We start from the raw sequence: 22,754 nt of genomic DNA, 5'->3' as shown, positions 1-22,754 counted from the left end.
CTGGTCGCACCTGCTCGGAGCCCGTTCTCCTCCTGGAAACCGCCCGCACCTGGGTGGGCGAGGAAAGGCCCTTTCCCGCCTGGCAAGGCCGGGCCCTGTGAGCTGCAGGGCCGCGGGCGGGCCCGGGGAGGAGAGCGGGCTCCGAGGGGCGGCCAAGGCCAAGGAACTGGACACAGGTGCTGGACAGGCGGGGGGTCTGGCTGCGGCCATCGCTGTCCGGGCTGCGCAGAGCCGGGGACAGAACAGGGACCGCTTTACCGCAGCCCTGCCACGGGCGGGAGCCTCGAACGGCCCCACAACCGAGGGGCCCCCGCAGGGAGGCCGTGTCCCCTCAGGGCTCCGGAGCCCGCGGCCCTGGCTCTGCCGGGCTGCTCAGGGCAGCGCTGCCCCCAGAAATGAGCAGCCTCTGCTCTGTTCCCTGCTTTAATGCGTTTTCACTTGATGTATGTAATGTCTGATTGGATTTATTGCTGATTAGCGTTGAGCATGAGTTTACACAACAAGAAATTATGTTTCATTCAGTTCATTAGCATGTCTAGTGTTTGCTTTATGAGCGTATCACTAATGGTAATGACCAGTGTTGAGTGATTTCTAATGTGAATATAATTACACGATGTAGGGGAATTAAAGGGAAAATCCACATTTTTAATTGTTGGGGTTTTAGGGGCTGCGTCCGGGGGCGAGGAGGGTGGACAGGGAGAAACAAACCAACTCCCTTCTGTGCAAAGGATGAGAAGGTACAGATTAATGACTCCGGCAGGAGACGGGGAGTTTGGTCCAACAGAAGAGCAAGTCAGATGCAGTTAACTCAGGGAATAGCTAACGCACGCTCGACATTACCAAACATAATTTCCCCTCGTCTGCTCCCCAGGCACATCTGGGAGCCCAATAAGTTGGTTGGGAAGGGCCGTTCCCGAGGAGGCGGCGGAGGCGAAGCTCCGCTCCCCGCAGCCCCGCCGGCGGCTCCGAGACAGCGCCGGAGCCAGCGGGGAACTGCGCCCTGCCCGGGTCAGCGGGGCCGGCCCGCCCGGCTCTGGCAGCGGCAGTGCCGCCCCCGGCAGCGAGAGCCCTGCCCGCGTCCTGCCCGCCCGCTGGAGACGGAGACCGGAGAGTGCCGGAGAGCCCCGGCTGCAGCCGCGCTGCAACAGGTACGGGGAGCGGGGCGGGATGGACACCGCGGGGTTGGAGACGGGGAGGGGGATGTGAGAGTGCTGGGGGCTGGGCGTGGGGAAGCTGGAAGCAGCTGGTGTACTCCGTCTGGTCTCTGTGTTCCTGAGGGTGACCTCCGAGTGTGTCCTTATCACTAAAAAGGAGAGTTGGCCCGGGAGAGCAGAGATCAGGGTTTAGTTAGAGGTGTCTCCAGTGAGATGTGCAGAGGGAGAGCAGGAAGACTCAGGTTCTGAGGAAACCCCTGTAGTGCAGAAATCTGCACACATTTGTGGAACTGTTTCAGTTTCCCCTCAGACCGGGTCAGTGGGTGAAGTGTGGTGTGTTCTGCCAGCTAAGAGCTGGTAAAAGGCCTCTGGAGTTGCTTGCCCAGGAAGAAAAGAGGCCCTGTGGTTTTTTGGAGAGTGAAACAAGCTGTGTGTGAGAAGAGGGCTCGGGCAAGGCTGGCAGTGATCAGTCCCTGTGCCTTGGAGCACTTGCTGAAAATCCAGTCTGGGCTGGAGGTGGTGATGCCTGCTCTAGGTGCACTTCCCTTCCACTAGTACCTCCTTCCTTCCTGTGGTGTATCCCTGGGATACAGGGCAGTGGGGTTCCTCTACTCTGGTGGTCCAAAGTCAAATGCAGTGTTGATCCCAGTGTGAGCAGCTGTGCACACCTGGGTGCAGAGTATTCTTGCTCTCACCCATGATGACTTTGAGCCTTTTGTTGGACAAGATAATGCCATTGCCTTTCTGCAGCTTTATACAGCTGGGGAGATGTGGTCATGAGCCATGTCCCATTTCACCAGTAGGACTTGGATTCTTGCAGTATGGGATTCCTAAAGTGAAACAGTTGTTCTGAACTCAGGACATATCTGGGATTCTAAAAACTCAGTTTGTGAAGTTTTTCTTTGGGAGAGAATTGTAGAGCTACTGGAGAATGGGTCTAACATTGCATGAGCAGGTAGATTTGAGGAATAGACCCAAGGGTCTCCTGCCTCTTGTGCCTACATCACTAACAAAGATGGGCTCAGACTTAGTCGTGAGTCTTCATGCAGAATGCTGCTCATGGCACTCTTGGTGATGGTGACCCTCTAATTAGCTGAAATTCTGCTAAGCTATCAGAAGAAAAAAGACCCAAGAAAGAAATGTTGGAAGAGTTTTAGCAAAATGAAGACAAAAGATGTGAATAATTGTCATTCACATTTGTAATTTATGTTGCATACAGTATGTTCAGTGAATTATCAGTGCTTCAGCTGCAGTTATATTTTCAGGGTTTATTTTTTTTGTCTACACAATACTCGTTCAAGGACTAAAGGTTCACGGGAGGACTCCTGCTTTGTTTGCAGTTAATAGTCATCCAGCTTGTAATGGAAATTCTCACTGCATTGTTGGACTTCATGCTAATAAATTCTAATGTGCTTTCAGTGTTTTGGGCTTCAGGGTCATTCAAGTCAGGGCCATCCTCCTTGAGTTGCTTCTATACTGACAGTGTTTTCCAATTTTTCCAGTAGTAACAACCCCTTTAAAAACATAAATATTTTAGTGGAAATTAACACAGTCCTGAACCTTTTCTGTTGATAAAATCCCCATGCCACTAATTGCATGACAGCTGGTTTTGGTGTTGCTGTCACCAAAGCAGGTCAATATTTCTTTCTGTTATGAAATAAAAATGCTGAGACAAAAAAAAAAAAAAAAAAAAAAAAAAAAAAAAAAAAAAAAAAAAAGTTATGAACATGTCATGTTGCTCACTCTACAGTTCTTTCCATCAAAATTTCAGGATATTGGTCAAACTGCCAGATTTATTGACCTGATAAGTACCATTTCCACTGGAAGAATGAAGAAGTGTTTTGTTCTTTGCCATGCATGTGGTACTGTTTCTGATCTTATAATTGTTAAAACCTGGTCCACAGGACTAGAGATTTCATGGATCAGTTATCCTTCCTACTTTGATTCTCCTCAAATTTTTCAGCATACATTGAATCGTGTTTTAAAATTATTGATTGGCATGGATTCATAATTCCCTTTTGAATGTTTTTTATAATTTCTTTACTTTTGGTTTTGTGTTTCCTGGCTGACAATAGAGCTGAATTTCTCTACAGTTCTGTCTGTTGAGGTGTGGGGAAAGAGTGGCTTCTGATGTCTCTCTTTTTAATCTAGTTTTATTGTTCCTTCGCTGTCTTCTGAGTGATTAATCTCACTATTTTAGTCTTCGAAGAGCCTTTCCAAAGGCTCAATTGTTCACACAGCCCAGACGATTGCAGCCTCCAGTTTTGAAACGCCTCCTTTGAAATGGCAGGACCAGCTCTATCCAGAAGAGTGAGATGAGGCTCAGCAGTTATTATATCCACAGCAGAAATTCTAACTCCTGTAGCTGTGCACTTTGTCATGTAGCCAGCCTCTTGCAGTGCTGCATTGAGCAGAGACCTTCACTGAGTTTCCTGCAATATTCCCAGGTCCCTGCTGTGGCTTGATTAAGCTAATTGAGAGCTCTGCTGGGAATTAACCACCATTAATATATGTAAACCTACCAGCTTTGCATTTAGCTTATTGCGTACATGAGCCATTGCACAGCTCTGACTAAACTTGGAATTAATTTTTTTTCTCCTGTACAGAACTAAGATGTCAATGTCTTGAAGCACAGGTTTAGCATTTTGACCTGTGAAAGTCATATTTATTTTCCTAATATGCATAGTGGAAGGACTTTATTGACAAGAAAGGACTTTGAAACAAATACATTGAGAGAAAAATCAGCTTCTCTCTATAGTAGGAAGAGGAGGATCAGATCTTTATTTTTTAAAGTAGAGATGCTAGGGCTCACTTTTGAAGATATGGTTTTAATTCCAGTGGGTCGTTAAATGAGTTTTTTCTGCTGACATAAATTTGCATAGCTGTGTTGCAGTGCAGATTCTTGCAACTTATTCTGCCCGTGGGATATTATGGCAGAATTCAGGAAACTGCTGTCACAGAAATACATCCCAGTCCTATTTCCTGAATTGTTGCAAGCAGTAGATACACTTGCACGAGACAAGGATTATTTGGATGACCAGAATTTTGAAGAAATATATTTCTATTTCTTCTTCTCACATTTCTTTTCAATATTTTCATGGAGCCTTACATAACACAATTGAATTCTTTTGGCCATGTTTTCAAGATCATGTAAGTCTTCTGGATAACTGTTGAGCTATTCAATAGTTTCAGTGGTAAACACGTGGTGAAATGATGCCATTGTCCAATAAGATGTTGTCCAAAGATGCCTAGAATAGGTTGGTTTGTTTGTTTTTAAATAACAGGAATGTCACTGAGTGGTCCAGTTTTATCTGGTGATTGTCATGTAAATTTATATCAGTCTAGGATCTTAGGCACATAACCTGTTTTAGTCCCATGACAAATTTCCCTCTTTAAAATATTAATATATTTTGAAGATGAAAAAACCTAAAATCCATTCAAAAGCATTGAAACGTAATATATAAAGTAAACTATTTGTTTAAATAGTATCTGTAACTATTTTCTCTTGAAATTGTCAATGGTTTTAGGAAGAAGCCACCTCTCCTCTGTTTACCAGCAGTCTTTCAGATGGTACTGAAGATTTGAATACTTGTCCTGTGTGGGAAGGGAAATAGCTGAACTATTCTGGAGTTTTTTTCAAACAAAATGAGTGAAGTGCTCACAAAAAATGTGGAGAACACAATATCAAGGACAAACACAGTTTTTGGTTTTGACTCTCTTGTGTCTTTGTGGCTGAGATGGTCATAGTGTAGGGTAGTGTTGGCTCCTGACACCAGGCAAACTGAAGCTGCAGTTCTCTAGGCCAGCAGTCAGTACCCACAGGTTTGGTCATGACTGCTTTATGCTCAGAACATGGAAATGCAGCCAAATCCCCTTGGTTATGCTTCAGCAGCTGGGAAGATGAGTCCTGTATAATCAGAAATTAACTGCAGAATGGTAATTTTAGTTTATTGTTTTTAATGTTCCCATACTGTGTTGTGCTTTCAGCAAAGCTGAAGATGTTGCAAATACAACATTGGGGTATGGCTTATAAATTGATATAATTAGGAGCTGGTCTGAGCAGTGCTATCAATGTCAGCACATTCCAAAGAAGGCAGAGCTGTTCATTCAGGTTTGGCTTCATGTGTATTCTCTCAATTTGAAGCTGTGTGAATATATTTTATATTTTCCAAATGTATCTGTCACATCCTGCCTTAATGGTGACAGCATATCACATCACCCTGTGTCTCTGTCTTACTGTACCTACACTGGTGTCTAATGAATGTTTCTGCACAAAGGCTGCTGTACACTGTGCAGCTGAGTGAGCTCCTGTCTGACTCAGATGCTTTTCACTCAGCCCTTTACCTTGGCAGTTTATGGAAATTTCCCTCCTGTTACACTGTGGCCAGGTTGAACTAACCCCGTGTCTGTTCTCAGGGGCACAGGAGGATGGTGAGAGCTCCTTTCTACAGATGTACAGCATGGAAACCTTTCTGCAAGCTCGAAGCTACATAGTAGGAGGCACTAAGCACTTCTGGGCAGGCAAGGTAAGCCCTGGCCACATGTGACCAAGTCTAGCAGAGTTTTCAACCCTTTGCCACAGCAGTTTATGTCCACAACATCAGTAATGTGCAACAGCCCTTTACATCTTGAGATGGTTTTTGTATATTCCTTCTGTTGCTGTTGCTCATTTGCTGAGTTTCCTCCATGAGTTGTGCAGCTTTTCAGTTTTAACTGGTTTAGTGATCTTTCTTCTCAAAAGGCCGAATATTTCAGCCTTGCCCATCAGGAGGAGAGGCTGTGCTAACTCAGTTTGTGCCTGCCTCTTTGTGTATTGACTTCCTGTCATCTCTGAGATTAACTTAAAATAATCCTTGCCTCGAGTAGCCCTTTCCAGCTTTCTCCACTATCTTTGTAGGTTGTTCATGCTGTGCTTTTCCTTTTCTAACTTAATTTTTTTTCTTGTTTAGAAGAACCCTGTTGATATTCAGTATTAGGATCTCTGCTGGAAACCAGTAATATGTTCATTCTGGCTGAAGTATTGGCTCCCCACATGTCTGACTGGTTCCCCAGGAAAGGATGGAGATGGATACTGATATCTCTAGTTACTCTGTCGAGGAGCCTACCATTTTGCAAAACATTTAAGTCAAAAGTGTGTCCATAGAGTTGAAAGCAGCAACGTGCTTTGTGATTTTTAAGTTAAAGCACTTAAGCATAAGCTTGCCAGCTCTGTATGCCTTCAGCTAGATAATAGAAGTACAAGAGTTGTTTTATATTTAAGCCAGCAGATAAAAGTGGCCTTTTGAAAAGGGGAACATTCCTTTAGAAGGAATCACAAACGACAGTCAGCTTCTTTTAAGGTGGATGGCAAAAGTGTGTTGGTGAAGACAGATGTGGAGCCTTGTTCTGTGTTTACATATAAGCCCAAGTGAGCAAGTTTGTTGCTTTAGTAAATATTGTTGAACCTGACTGGCATACTGCTGTGTTGTGAAGTGCACTAGCAAAAATCATGGAAAGAGTTGCTCTACATCATAAAGTTATACAGTAGCTGAGGTTTGATTTCTTTGTCTGTTTGCCAAGAAGGTAAATTATACTGGTGTCTTTGGCTGGTGTGGTTTACTTTATTATCCATACTGGATGGGACATACTATCTCTCCCAGTTATGCATGGACACAGAGCCTGGGAGAATTATCCTATTGGTAGCTCATTAAATAAGTATCCATCCAGGCTCATGACTGAGCATGAAGTTTCTCATAGTTCAGAGTTAAATGTTACAAGGGAATAAAATTCTTCTCACTAAATGCTAGCGAAAACACAGTGGGAGGTATTTTGTTCAGGGAATACAAGCTATTGTCCTACCCTTGTCCAGAAGGCTACATACATCAAGCAGAAGATGTCTTCCTTACATTCCAGCTAAATCAATGTTATTTCTTCCAGAATACTGCTGCTTCCGTTTCTAGAGATAAAAAAACATAGCTCACTGTCAGGAGATAATTCCTTCTCTTGGGCTTTCTGTCCTTGACCAGTAGAAGTTTTTATTTTTCTTAGACAAGGAAGCCTTTCTTTATCCCTGGAAGATTAAATTGTCTTGCTGGTAGATCTGCCTTACAGAAGAAATGGAGGAGGAAAAGCAGATAGGGAAGAAATAGAAAAGAAAATAATTTCAAGGTATCTCTATAGTCTCCTATTGTTAGGATGTCAATTACTACCATATATCACCTACACAGCAAACTTGTCATAGCTTGGGGTATCTCTCTTTTTTTTTTTTTTTTTTTTTTTTTTCTCTCCACCTAGTAGAAAAATGTATCAGTTATCCATATGAAATCTTTTTTATTGCTGGACTCATCTTTAAAGTATAGCTGTGATGCTCAGAGGGATTTACTTTTTTAACATCCTATTCAGAAAGATGAATGTTAAAAGATCAAGTTTTTCAAACTCCAGCATTCCGTGGGAGTAATTAAAGAAAATGATGCCCTTTTCAGCTTTTTGAGTTGGCCCAGCTGCTGTTTCAAGTGCTGATGCCTCACACTAGAGTGGTCAAGAATGGTAAATTCAGCAGTGAATCAGTAACTAGGGGCTCTGATTTAACTGCAGCCCTCCTTTTGAGGTGTGCAGAGTGCTTAGTTACTGTAAACACGGATTCTCCAAAGCAGTGTTTAGGAGCAGGAAGAAGCCTTAGGAGCAGAGAAAACCCCAGATTGCCTCTGCAATGGGCCAAGGGGAGCCAGCCCAGGTGCAGCCAGCCAGGCACAGGGTGCAGTCGCTGTGTCTGTGCCTGTTTGGTGCTCTCATTGCTGACAGACACTGCTGGATGGGCTGCTCTTAGCACTGGGCTTTGCTCCACTGCAATCAGATATCCAGAGCAGCAGGAAAGAAGGCACCCACTTATTCACAAAATACATCAACTTGCAGATACAGATCCTTAGATACAGATCTTCCCTTTTCTTGGTGCTGTGGGAAGAACTGACTTGTGCTCCTTGGAGCCCAGATATTCATCCCACCCTTGGAAGGAGGGGCAGGTCCATCACTACCCCCTGGCAGTGCTTGTGTGACCCTCTGAGAGCAGCTCCTGTCCTGGATGCTTCATTTTTGAGCTTCAGCATTGACTGTGAGCAGGAAAAGTTTGTCAGGAGGGCTCTCAGCTCTCCCTGGGGAGAGAGGGAGGATAATGAAAGGAGCTAAAAGGTGAGAGGTGTCTGCTAGTTCAGCTCTCCCTTAGTCAAGTTCTCCCTCCTTGATCTATCTAGTTCTTATGTAAAGTTAGTTCTCTATTCCTTTCAATTAGAGCTCCATCCTACTTTTCTGTCCTTCCAGTTTGTGGATTTTAGTCCTCTCTCAAGTCTGTTTCACTTGTATTTCTTCTTTGCTTTCATGACTCAGGACTTTTTTTTCCTCATTGCCTTCATGCTATGTCATTTCTTGTGGCTGGAACTGTGTTCTCCTTTTCTGAAAGGAAATATCAGTCCAGCAGGAGGATTAAAGGGGATTTTAAAATAAATTCATAGGGAGTCTCAGAAACTGGAAGGAAATGGCAGGAAGTTTCAATTCGAGCAAGCTTTATTTCTGCATAGTATAATATAATTCATAATGTTATCAATATCTGTAAAAGCATAAAGGAAAGGCAGCAGCAGGGGTTAAAAAAAAAAATCAAAATCCCTGTAAAGGATATAAAATTAAATTTAAAAATACTGTAGAAGAGGAGGAAGGGCCAGAATCCCAAGTAGCAGGTTATTTGGAAAACAACAGCTTTAAAAAGATCTAAAAAAAAAAAAAAAAAAAAAAAAAACAAAACAAAAAAAAACAACCAAAAGATGGAAGAAACTCCCCCAGACCAGCAAAAGAGAAGCCCATCTATGCCAGTTTAAGTGAATAGGTTAGGAGCTGAAGAGGAAGGGAAGGATAAGCAATTTTTGTTTATGTTGTATGGAGAAAGAAGAAATAACCACAAACTTTCCTCTGGGTAAAGGGGATCAGAGAAGCACTGACAATACAATTTGATTATATTGCTCAGACAGTGTTTAAAAATACACAAACAGTCTCTCAGCTTTCTCCTCAAACTTCCTCTCTGTCTGTAAATAACTGAAAACCCACAAAATATAAATCTCAAAAATGAGCCATCAAAATGACAGATTCCTCTTTAAACTTACTCTTAGAGGTTAGATCACAATTTCTCTTCTGTTGTAATGAACATGGTTAAAACCATATTTCCTTTTATACCACTTTGAAAAGGAAACAATTCAATGGAGAACTATAATTATAAAATGTTTCACTTTCATTTAACACTGCATTTCATACCAGCTACAGCTGCTCTTTACCAGGAAAAGATTGGTATAACCTGTCAAGTTTCCCACAAATGGAACTTTTTCTGCCACTAATGTGGACCTACAACTTGTGGCATTGTGCTTGAAAGAAAAGCAGAACTGAATGAGATTTTGATAGGAGTACATCAATAAAATAATGATAAATTGCATCAAAAGACACACCACGTTTAGTTTATTTCTCATAAGCATGGTTGCCATCATCTTGCCCCAAATACTATTTTCAGGTTATAGGAATCTGCCTAACTTCCAACTTACATAGCACCATCCAGGTTTGTCTTTTGAAACCTCAGATGTTTAATTTTGCTGTTGTGTTTCCACAATGTCATCTTAGTAAGCTGATTGGTTTGGTTTGAATTAGTTCTAGATGTTGTTCTGCAGAAACAGGGAAATTGAAGATATCTAGAAGATAGTAGAGGGCTAGAGGAGTAAAGACCAAGCTGTGTGACCATTCCCTGGCAGACCTTGGGTGTGTCAGATCTGTGTGTTCAACTCCAGAGAGCCCTGATGGGATGCTCAGCTCTTACATGGTACCACTTGCTAGTGGGAACTGCCCTCGCAGAATTCTGTTAGGCATAATAAGGTACATATTGGACAAGAATAAAACCAGCTCAGCTTTATTATGTGACTTGCATGCCTGGTAATGAATAGAAGGAAGGCACACACCTTCATGAGCAGAGAAATTTAATATAGTCTCTTCCTGGAGCTGCACCGGTGGGACTGAACGTTTATTTCAGCATTCCAAGGGCAATAAAAATCTAAATTTAAACTCAAAATGTACTCAAAAGAGTACCCAGAGGCTATGTACTGTTCAAACTTTGTTTAGGTCATAACTGCTTATGTAAAGTTAGTTTATACCAGCTAGTTGGGCTTTATGTTTTTGAGCAGTACCTCTGTTACTAGGAAAGGCAGAGCAATTGGAGGGGCTGCATCTCAAAGTTCAGCTCTGTGTTACTATTGCATTTAATTCAGCTCTTTACTGCTTAGTGCAGAGCTGTGTGGAGAGATTTGTAGCTCTTAACCTTCCTTGTGCAGACACCTGTGAATCTATTCTGATCCATTCCCATCGTTAGACATCTCAGATATTTGAGTTTTAAGGGAAATATGAAAGGTAGAGGTGAAGAAGATGCCAGGTGAGGGTTTGCTATAGCAGGTGCCTGTTGGTTATAAACACAGGCTGGAAAGACTGAGTATGAACAGCAACCAGGTCCCAGACACTGAACCCTCAGTTCAGAGTTCCACTGAGAGTTCCATTGTGTCTTGTGAAATCTGTCAGCCTGACTTAGCAGAACTGAACGTTTCAACTTTTCTTGGAGCAGATATCAATGGGAGTGGCCATGAGATGTGAAAAGTGCTGCCTCTCTGGCTTCTGGAAGAGAAAACTGCAAATTTTCAAACATTCAGTTTGGGGGAAATAATTAAAGTTACCAGCCATGTTTATTTATTCTCAGTTCATTCATTCTTTGAAATAGTTCTGCTATGGGAAGCATGCCCAATATTTAAGATATTTGATATCACAACAAAGATTGAAGCAGACTAATTTACATAAAAATACCACTTATTATTCGGGAAAGGTCAAAAAAAGTTTCAATATGTTAGAAGACTAATATGCATGAGATGTAATCTCCAAAACTGACAGTCTCTAAAACTGCAGATAAGTACACAAAAAACCCAGCTGAAAAGAAACACTTGCATTTTATAAACAATAAGATATATTTACAATTTCTCTAATATGTGTCTCTTGATAAAGGTTTCAACTTCTTTTTGTTTCTTCTGCATCTTGCCAGTCCCTCCTTACCATCAGCCCCTGTTTTAGGTACCCTCTGTCCATTTTACCTGCCTTCCCACATGTACTTAGACCTCCTTTCTTATTTTGATCTCTGTTTCACCATAACTACTGCATCTTTATAATTTTCTATACTTTTTGCATTCACTGGCATTCAGCCATTAGCATTGTTAATTTTTTTTCCAGTCTCATAGTAGTGTTTTACTACAGTTATAGGGTTCAGTGTATTCCTTTGTGCACTGAAATTCAGTCAGTTTTCTTTTGGTGAGTACATACTTGGGATTTCCTCTGATATCTGCTGTTGTCCAAATTTCCAGCTATCAGAGCCACAGCTGACTCAGCTTTCCTGAAAAAAACCACATAATTTATTTTCTGTGAGTATCCCACTTCACACATACTACATTTGTCGTTTTCTTGTTGATTTTATTAAAGCATTTTTATAAGATTGTTTGTCTTCACCAAAATGGCTTTCCAGCCATAAGCAAATGTTAGCTATTCCTAAAATGTGTGCATGCATGTTTCTACAGTACTTGCCACCATGATCTTAAAAGATAAATATTTACTGCTCAGTAGAACTGTTACTTTTAACTGTGGATATGCTAGAGCCTTTTGTTGCTGGCTTGGATTGTGTTCAGACTGGACAAACATCTAGGTGTTTCTCATTCTTCTCAACTTTATTTAGGCACTTATGAGAAAAAATAGATTTTTTTATTTCTCTTAATTTCTTTTACCTGTGTTCTTTTTGCTTCAATCTTAATAGTTTGAGAACTCTGGAAAAACACAAATTTTCAAAGCAGATGAAACATCAGTTACAGCCTTAGAGGCTTCTCTGGGACAGAGCTGTTTCCTCTAACTCACTGAAGACATTGCTTCAGGGAGCAAAAAATATATTTGTTCTCCATGGCACTTCATTATTTGGCTTCCTTGAAAGACCCAGTTCAGGAGCTGGTTGCTTCTGACAGCAATAGCAGCTGCTGCAGTCCAGATGAAAGATCTGACTGTGGTTCTAGAATATGTGACACAATGTTAGCACAGATACCACTGCTGTTATGTGGTAACCAACTTCACTGATTTGCATGCTATACTGATAATTTGAGGCTGCTGGTATCATAATCAAATCCTCATTTATTTCTTAGCTGCATGGCTTGCAAGTTTTTGCAAGGACAAATTTTTTGGTTTCTTCATAATTATTGTGTCGTCTTTATGTTGTGTGTTCTTCTCCATCATCTCACTGATTTCTTTTTACTCACAGGACCAACAGTGGCTGCTCCCTATGTTTTTAGATTTCTTACACAAGAGTGAACACAAACAAGAGAATTATACAAATGCAGCCATGTGCCCAAGAATGGCACAGATTGGCAAAGGCCTGGGTAAATGTCCTACCAGCCACATGCACATTTTACCAGGACTTGGTAACACCTTTTTGTTCTGTGTGAACATGGTGTGGTGTGTGGTGCTACATACACAGTCCCTAGGAAATGTACAGAGAAGATGTAGTTATTACTTGCCATTAAAAATTGCAGAGCTCCTAGAAATAGAAACAAATTCAGATTTAGTATCTTTCCCCTTCTCTTAAATAATATTATAGTAATTAAATTTTAATATGTAAGTTCTTTGTAGGTCATTAGTGGTATAATGCTGCATATATGTGCCTCTTCAGAAAACAATTCAGTCCATAATCTCATAATGTTGATCCTACCTGACAGTTTTATTTGAACTTAATTTCTTTTTCACCTAATGCTGTTACCCCAAGAGTTATGAGACAGGCATCAGCTGACAGCACCAGGGGAAGGATAGGTATTGACGATAGCATAAAAGCAAAAAGGGAGGAAAAAGAATAGCTATTGTAGCATTTATCAGTATTCTATTAATAGTCTGCTCAGACACAACTGTGGAATAAAACAGACATTCATACTGCAATTTCTTGCAAAGGTTGAAGCTATTCATCTGCATGGTTACAAGGCAGAAGTCTAAAGCTCCCAGGCATTATAGCTGTTTCATTGTATTGTTATAATCAGAAGAAACACCTTTGCCTTGGGTGTAAATACCCCATTTCCTTTGGAAGGAATGCAGATGTAGGCAGCCATCCTTCCTAGAATGCTTTTTAAAATAGTGTCTTTACATTTTAAAACAAAACTACAGCCAAATGCTTCAAGCAGGGAACAGGGCCAGGAGTCTTTTACTTTAGGGCTCAATTGACCATCCACAGAAGTGGATGGAAAGCCTCTTTCTGTTTTCCATGGATTTTTATTGTTTCAGTGAAGAGGGATGTTTTCACTGTGTGTACCCAGGTAGAGCTAAGCTCCACAAGAGCTTATGTTCTGTTTTACTCTGGAAGAGACTGGAGCAACAGGGTGGGAGAGATGCCCAGAGACAGCTGCCAGGTCTGTGAGTTCAGAAACCCACGGGCCCTACTGCTCTGGGAATGTCTGTAACATCCACAGAGAGCTTTGTCAGTCTGATTGTGGGCAGCAGCTGTGCTCTTACCTGTGTTCCCCCTCTGTGCCCTCATGGAATGCGCACATTGTAGGCTGAAACAGAGCTCCCTATCTGGGTCATGGGCTGGTTTCAGACCATGTAGCTCTGCTGTCCTGAGACACCTGCGTTAGGAGCTTGGGAGCTCTCCAGTAGAGACATCTGACTCTGCCTCTGCAGGTGTCTCATTCTCTCTCCTTGATATTACAGAGTTTTTAGGGCAGCTGCTTTCTTAATTAGGCACCTCATCAAGTGTGGTCTGTTAGGGGAATGACATTGGGCTTTGTTGCATTGAAAGTTGTGAGGGCAAATTTGTGAAGATAAAGGGGGAATGAAACTAAAGAAAACCAAGCAAACCAATCACACTAAAAAGCAAAACCACACACAAAAAAATGGGTCAGGAACTTGTTTGTTTCACCATTAGCCAGCCCACGACCTATTGCTACCTTTCTAGGGGGGCATTACACTTACAAACTGAAACACAGTTAACATTTTCTTTCAAGTTGATACCCTCAGATTTTATCCAAGATCTTGTTATAAAGAGCTGCTTCCTCCTTTGTTACAATGTGATCATTAAGCAAGAAGAATTACAGTGAACAATGCAGTTGGTCAAAGATGGAATTTCAAAAGCTGCAAAATACTCCTCAAAATTGGTTGCAGTTACCTAACAGTTTCCTCAAGAAAAATGGAGAAATAATCAAAGAAAAATGTTTTTCACGTACTCTGGTATTTTTGTGTCAGTGAACTCAGTCCGGTTTGTTTCAAGTTTTAAGATGCATAGAGAGGATTAAAAATTACTCACCCCTGAACATTTTGAATTTCAAAAATGAGTTACTATGTTAAAATTCTTATTTTAATGCCTGGTTGAGAAAATGCATCGCATATTTTACTATTTAGAAAAGCTGTGTTTTTCTACAGCTGTTTAAAGTAATGAATTTGTTCTTTTGAGAAATCCTGGATTCTGAAATTAAAACTGCCATTTGATTTTCAGTTGGAATATTTTATTGCTGCAATTGTACAACAGAGGAATTTAACTGGGATCTTTTATAAAGCCTATTTAGTCAAAATATTAGGACACTGAAGTGGATTCAGATTGCATTAGAGAGCACTTGCCCATGTTCAAGATTCTTGGCAGAGAAAGAAAGAAGAAAAAAAAATAAGTAATTCCCAGTTTTAAGATTTAGAAATAATTATTTTATGCATTTTACATCATAAAATGCATAAAGTGTTCTTCTCTAGTCAGTTGTGTGAGTTTAGATTTTGCAAGCTGAGTGAGAAAATTTAAAGTATTGCTTTCAGGTGGAATGGTTTTCTGTGTTTAAAAGTTATGAGTGATAACTGGATTGTGTTTGTAAGGACAAGGAGTATTTGGTAACTCTGTAATAATTACACTAATGTCTCTTTGATTTTGCTGTTCACACTAGCCAGCCCTTGGAAGGAAATGTTTTGTGTGCACGTTTCTGTTGTCTGCCTTGTGTCAGAAAATGCATGTAAAATGCTACCCAGTCTGACACCTACTTTGTCTCCAGTGTTTTCCTTGTGTAAATGACTTCCCAGCTGCATGGAAATAGGAAAAATGTCTCCTGTTTCAAACAAAATTTTCAGCTTTCTGGAGGTTATACTTGAAGTCAATGGGAGGGAAATTTTTGCACTTGTTTAATGTGAGATGAAGCAGCTTGAGAAAGTCTGAGAGATGAACTTAGCTGTCTTTTATTTTGGTGAAAGTTTCTGGCAAGCAAAATGCATTGATGAAATGAAATTAACCCCTCCACCCACAACTCATCTAGGAGAGATTTTGCAGCGCTCTTGTTTTCATCCAGTTTTATGAACATTGAGATTTCCACTGTCTCAAAATTCTAAGAGGAAGCTTTAGTCTCTTTGGTAGCTGAAGTAAAAGGAGACACTTGAAATTATGAATGAAGGATTTGAAATTTAACATTAAAAAGGTGAAAAAGAAACCCAGTTACAAGAGAGTAAGCTCTGTTGAATGCACTTTTGTATTGCAGTATTTTAGAAAAACTGCTCACTAAAGATTTTTTTAACACAGAAGCATAAGAAGATAATTCCCCTTTTTGACATGATTTACCTTTGCAAAGTTCCTGGGCTGTTGACAGGTACAAGAAGACATGTGCTACACTTACATGCTATTAGTGCAGCAGGCTTTGAAAAATGTCTAATGCATTGGCATATCTGACAATTTAGAGTATTAGTTAACAGTAAGGCTTTGTAAATAGAGTGAATTTTAGCTCCAACTGCTGACTTGAGCATTCAGTCAACATCTGCAGTACAGGGCTGAACAACAAATAATGTCATTTTATGCTATAGAGATGGAAGTTGGCATTATACAGTGTGTATGGCTCAGCCTTAGAGCAATGGTAATTGCAATGTATTGAAGTTTTGCATTGTAATAAAAATAGGGACCATTAGTGGATACCATTTATGTCATTAGTATTTAGTGGCTGTGTGTTGCAGCTTTTTTAGTGCTCATAAAACTGTCTCTGCTTGCAGATATGTGACAGCATTGATATAAATTTAAATGTTTAGAAATCCATAAGGCATAAAATATAGATAGTAAATAGGGGCATAACATTATAGACAGAACCTTAATAATTTGGCACACAAATGTTTATATATTTGCATGTCTAGTGCAGAAATTAGCATAATGGTGCTCACATTTATACTACAGATGAACTTGATTAAACAAAGAATAACAAGTGAATTAAAACTGAGGCACATCATGCAGAAGCAGCAGAGAATACTTTCAGGTCCCCAGAAGGGAATTTGTGATGTTGAAAAGTACATCCTCTGTATACATCTGGTGGGATATTGATCTTTCTCTTTATAGACTTTTTACTAGTTACAGCACCTGTTCACTAACTAGTATTACAGTTGTTCTTAAGAAGTGATTATGTTAATTAAACAATAAAGAAGATAATAAAGTTGTTAGGAACCCTAAGATAGAGATTGGCTGGCACTAATTTAACAGTTTTGGGGAAGGTCATACGGTGTGTAGCCCAAAAGAGCAATACCTTGTCAGAAAACTAGAGGCTGGTGTGAGGGCAGGGAAGGAGCTGGCTGAGGAAAGACTTCTTTGGAGGGTGGGAAGGAATCAGGAATATAGCAGAGGAGGATTTCCCTAAATTTCAAGTGTTACACATGAGACAAGTGTGCAAGTCGTGGTTTGGGCTTCCCTCAGTATATGATTTTTGTTCAAGAAATTGGGAAGCTTGTTTGCTTTCCATGCAGTTGAACTCTGGGAAAGCTGTCTTCCTTTGTTTTAAGGAATGTCACTTGGATTCTGCTGGCAGTTACACTATCATCTTTAAAAGGTCTCCACCAAAGCTGATTTTTCCTTAGAAAGTTGCCACCATGTTTGATTTTCCTTTAAGAGACTTCTCTTTGTGATTTACTGACCCTGGTTTCTGTGTCAGTGACAGATTTGAAGCAAGAGATTCTAAGATCTGTCTTCTGCACAGTCCATGCCCATTGTCCTCAGCTCTGACCTTTACATCCTAGAAACACCCTGCAGGTTTGTCGCAGAGCTCTCAGGGTATCTAGAAATCAAATTATATGGCACTAAGGAAGAACACAGAAAACTCTAAAAACACTTCAGTCATTAAGAGCAAAGTGACAGCAAGCAGTGTTGTTAGAGTATGAATCCTTCCAATTACTTTTCCTTTCAGAGCACATTTTGTAACATTTTTAATTTGAAGTTTGTATGAATTCTTTGACAACATTAGTTGTGTCTTTCAAAAGAAAAGAAAACCTTTGATAAAACCTCTGAGTCTCTTGACTAAACAGTGATAGTGCCCTGATTTCTTTGAATCCTCATACTTGGGAAAGGTGATAGTGCGAATGTACATTTGCAAAAAGCTTGTGGCTTACATTAATAGTTGTTAAGGTTATAAAATGAGATGCTTTTCAGAAGCTCAAGTAATAAGCAGAAGCAAAACATAAACTCTCTGTACAGTGAATATAAATAATTCTTTCTGTGTCTCCTAGTATTTCTTACACTCTAATTATGGAAAGTGTTAAACTGAAAATCATATTGCTCCTTTTAAAAACATATTTTTGTCTGTTTATCCGTACAAAACAGACCAAAATTTAAATCTGTAAAATGCTTTCCATCTTCAAAGCAGCTATTTATATTCATCTAAATTCTGAAATCTTTTTGAAACTTTCATTTTTATTTCTGATTGTGGGATTCAGTGTCACTTCTTAGCACATTGAATGCTGATGGCTTTGAACATACAGTATGGCACAAAGCGATAACTTGTGCCCACTACCCTGCTGAGAGGCAATTCTAAAGGAAAAGTGATTTTTATGCTGGAGTTTTGGCTGATTTTAGAATTAGGGGAAATATTAAAGAGTGTAACAAAATATTTTAACTCCTCTATATGCCACTAAATTGTTTGTTACCTTATTTATCTTATCCAGTTAACAGCAGAGGCTGCTTTCTGAAACTGTTCTTCACTGAGAATCCTACTAAAGCCACTAAGTCCTAATACAGGTGACAGATAAGTTTTGCAGTAAAGAGTGTTATTCTTGACTGTGTCTGTGCACACTTCTCAAAAGCATATGTAAAGGGAGAGGAATATTAGAATGATAGAACAGAAATGGGCTCCATACAATCTATTGTGTCATAAGGTAGAAGGCAAAAGACTGTTTGGATTTCTGGCAAAACCTGGGTGAACCTAAAAAATGCCATACTTCAAGGTATTTCTACTGGAATAATGGGATTAACTGTAGTTACCATAAAGCCTGATGCTAAATCTGAGTGTAGCATATTCCCTTAAGCAGGACAAGTAGATGCAATGTTTCAAATTGGAAATGAATGTTGAATTGGTGACGCTTGAAAGTACCAGTAGGACTGTGCAAAGCATATTTTCTTGATAACGTGTTTTCCTGTATTTTCTAACACCTATTTTTTAAGTTCACTCTTGTTCTGACTGCTGGGGGATGCCTGGTATCTTGCTGCTCTCTTTTGCTTCTGTCACGGAGGTAGACAGTGTATCACTCCAGATTCTTACAGGGCATTCAGCCTTATTAGATTACTCAAATTACTACAGGTCACAGCTGAGATGCATTAGAGGAATTTAATAGGAAAGCTCACCTAATATAGGCTCTGCTCTTCTTACAGCTTCTTATTGCTTTCATAAGAAGTGAGGAAGATTATTGAAAGACATATTTATAAAATATCCAGTGCAGTGCAGCTATACTCCAGGTTTATGCCAAATTAGCTGTTGAACTTGAATGAATCTGGGCACCTGCTGCAGTGCAGATTACAGGTCACTGTGTGACCTCACAGATGTAGGTTGGCCTCCTCCTCTTTTATTTAATCTGTCTAAAAAATTGAGCAAAACAATGATGTCCATGAAGAAACAGGTATGCATCTGGGCGCAGCTGCCCAGGGTAAATAAATTACAAAGAAGGCAGAGGCTCAGCTGAAGGAATAATAATGAGAAAATATAAGTCTCTTTGTCTCCTACACACATCTGCCATTAACTCAGTGGTGTGCTGTGTTTACATTTATTGGGTGTGTTTAGTCTCACTGGACTTCCAGCAGAACAGATCTGGGGTCATCGTCTTTCCCTGCAGTTCAGTGCATGAGAAGCACTATGTGGTTAGGTTTATTGGAGGGAACATAGGCACAGGCTTTAGTGACTGAATCAATAAAGCATGTTCCTGTAGGTTTCTGAATTGTCTCTTTCATTAAGAATGGAATTGGACAGCAGAAGATTGATTTCTGTGGCAAATCAGAGGGGGTTTTTTAGACCTTAGTTTAAACTGTGGGTTTTTGAAATCAAACAGCTCCATCAAGAATATTATACAGGATTTAAACTGCAAAAAGGATCATAAATAGTTTAAATGTCCTTTTTCAGAAGATTTTTTTGAACTCAGAATTACATTAGACCTGATATTTAGCAATGCCCAGAGCTGACTAAATGAGTGGCAAACTGCTAAGCTCCCACAGCTGAGGATCATGGCTTACAGAGTATGGGATATGGTGTTGGTTAAAAGATATTTGGAAGGGCAAACATTCACAAAGAAATGTTACTGCTAAGGTTATAACAGATTTGTTTTGCTTACAGCAGCTCTTGACAATGTAGTGTGCAGTGTGATGATTACACAGGTATGGAACAGTCTTAAGTTTTTGCAGACAGCTGTTTGATTCTGCTTATTTTTGCACAATCACCATGTGGCTGTGAAATTCTGAAGAAACTAACCTTTACAGAGGTGGTTTGTCTAAAAACTCTTTTCCTTTTTGGCACATCCAGGTTTACTTGAGTGTGGTAGTGCACCTTGACAGGGTTGTTTTAGGACAGCATAATTTGCTTGTAGATAACACAGTGTTCATTGTGGGGCCAGGGCTTTAGGTACACATATGTGCCTTTATAGCATCCTGAATCAGTTTTACTTTCATGGACAGACAAGGGCAGTGCTGCACATGCATTTTTAAATTTTTTAATAGGCTCATCAAGTCAAAATTTGTATTTCTAAATCCTCAGGGAAATTGAGAAACATGGATGAACCACAGTGCTGAGTCTAGACAAAAATTAGCTGAATCTAAATCAAGAGCAGCATCAACACTAATACTTAGAAGCACAAAACTTTAGTAAGAATTGATAATTTGCCAGGCATTGCTTTCCACATAGGCAATGTTGTAAGATACTGGCTATCAATAAGTTGCTACATATTTCGAAACAAGTTTAATTTATCACAAGATGTGTCATCACCTGTTACATTGACTTAGCTTTAGCTTGCATGTGCATACCTGCAGAGGATAATGGTGTTTTCTAGTAATTCTCTTGAGAGGCAGTTACATTAATTTTCTAGTAACTGCTATGTACGAATTACATGATACCTAGGTGTAGAGGGTTTATGAATTATTCATTGTTTGGTGCAAACCTGAATCTTGATTCTGCCCTGTTGTTCCTCACTGGGGACTTGTGTAGACATCCTCCCCATCTGACTGTAGAAGCATGTTTATATCTGAAGGGTGCCCATAAATGCTATGCCTACAGTATTAAAATATTGCTGCTGTGGAGTAGTGATAGATGCTTGTGATACAGGGCCCTAGTGGGGGTTTCTAGTTTAATTTTCTGTTACACAATCACAATTTGTGATACTGTTTTTGCATTATTGAGTCACAAACACTGTCAGTCAGGACTTATTAAAGATGGGCGAAATCTGCAGGATCTAGAGGCCTGAGTAAGTTACCAGGTAGTTTTTCAGAGCTTAATGAGAGGTGGACTTTTCTCTCAATGTTTTCAGGCATAAATATTTCCCTTTTCAATGGTGTATCAATCTTTGCAGCCTGCTTTATCATCCTGGAGTAGGAGGAAGTGAGCTGGAGGTTTGTGCTTGCTGTCTAGAACAGAGCACTTTCTTGGTTGGGATGAACATCAGCAGATGTTACTGAGTTTTCCCAGGCAAGGTTTTAATTCTGTCTTTGATGTCCAGAGGGGAATGCAGCCTTGGCCGTGTAGGTTTCTCTGAACCTATTATTAATGTAATAGCCATAATTAAGGGCCTGTCACACTAGAGAGTAAGAAAGGAGTAAGAGACTGCTCTTTACTCATTATTGCGCTTACAGAAGGGGTTATACAGCACTTACTGGGTACAACCCCATAGCTGTCACTCTGGGGGACTATTTTTGTGCTCACTAAAGATGAATTTGTGTATGTTACTTATCTTGATTTTCACAGGAAATGCACAGGATCCATTGCAAAGCACATCCAGAAATGGAAGACCGTTATTCTTGCTTACTCATGAGAAAGATCCGTCAAGTCACTGAGTGGTTTGATTGAATGAGAACAGTGAAACTAGTCCATGGTGGAAGTTTTTTAAAAAGAGAGGTGAGTTACATTTTTTTTTCTTTTTTTCAAAATTTGACTGTGGTTACATGGCAGAAAATGTGAGATCCAGTAAGTGGGTTGCCCAAAAATTATAACCATCCCTCAGAGGTGTGGGAAGGTGCTCTCTGTGTTAAACTAGTCATCATTTCCCCATGAGAGTGTCCCAAAAAGGAGTGTATTTGGGTCTGCTCAGGAAGAACAGAGATGTTCTTGATTCTGAACTTTGATGAATCCTTCACAGTAAAGAGATTTGCCAAGGATGGAAAATAAGCCTGCAATGGCTGTCCCATTTCTGAGTGGGGGAACTGCCCATACCTTTGATGAGTCCAGCTCATTCAGGTAGTGGTGTACCAGCATCCCTGGGACCAAAACATGAGCTGCTAAATCCCTGCATGGAGGGAAGGACAAGTCAGTGAGAGGCAGTGACAGCCTGACAAGTTCAATTGAGAAGTGGGGTAATAAATGTGTGGGGTAATAAATACTAGTGTAAGCCACTGAGATGATGGATTTTCCATTTACAGATTAACACTGGAAGTATTTCAATAGGATGTGTTTTACTCAAACTGGAGTTGTGGGAGTTGATGCAGAAGTAACTGAGTAAAAATCTCATATAAGAGATTAGACCAGATGGCCCCTTTAGAACTTAATAACATTTAAAATGTTACACTGGAACATCTTTATGTTAGGTTTGAATAGCACTTCTTGGTGGACTTCTCAATATCCCAAGTGGCATTGAGGTTTCCATGGGATTGTAATTTTGCATGAGCCCATGCTGCATGCCTGAGGAAACTTGGCCTTACAATCATTGCTTGGGTAATAGACAGCCAGAATGGACCCAAGCAGCTCAAAAAGAAAAACTTGTTGTGGATGAAAAGGACAAGAGAGTCAGTGAATAGTAAAAAATACCAGACTGTCATAGAAGGACAATATTGTCTTTTGGCTTCAGTTCCACAGTTGGGTATTTAAAGCCCTCATGTAAATACAGACGAAGTGAGGGGCTGAGGCAGTTCCCCTGACTTCAGTGGGATCATTTTGAAGAACAGGGTTCAGTGATTATTAGTGGACTGGGACAGAGAAGAATACTGACAACATGATTATCTTTTCCATCTAGGGCTCTTTTTCAATCCCTGATAAAATTTGAACCATAAAGGAAAGTACATAGTAGTAAACTGAAGAAGAAATA

The 22,754-nt window shown here is 40.3% G+C and overlaps 1 long non-coding RNA gene across 1 annotated transcript; it reads left to right on the top strand.

Moving 5' to 3' along the window:
- The first annotated feature begins 1,064 nt into the window (after positions 1-1,064).
- Positions 1,065-21,693, top strand: LOC310914427. Its single transcript, XR_014591032.1, has 3 exons — positions 1,065-1,148; positions 5,571-5,680; positions 21,422-21,693. It is a non-coding gene; the product is annotated as an uncharacterized lncRNA (long non-coding RNA).
- The last annotated feature ends 1,061 nt before the right edge of the window (positions 21,694-22,754 follow it).

The sequence above is a fragment of the Zosterops lateralis genome (genome assembly GCF_965231275.1).
Source record: "Zosterops lateralis genome assembly, chromosome: 12".
Classification (NCBI taxonomy): domain Eukaryota; kingdom Metazoa; phylum Chordata; class Aves; order Passeriformes; family Zosteropidae; genus Zosterops; species Zosterops lateralis.
The sequence above is the reverse complement of the archived record's forward strand: the minus strand, read 5'-3'. Positions and strand labels throughout refer to the sequence as shown.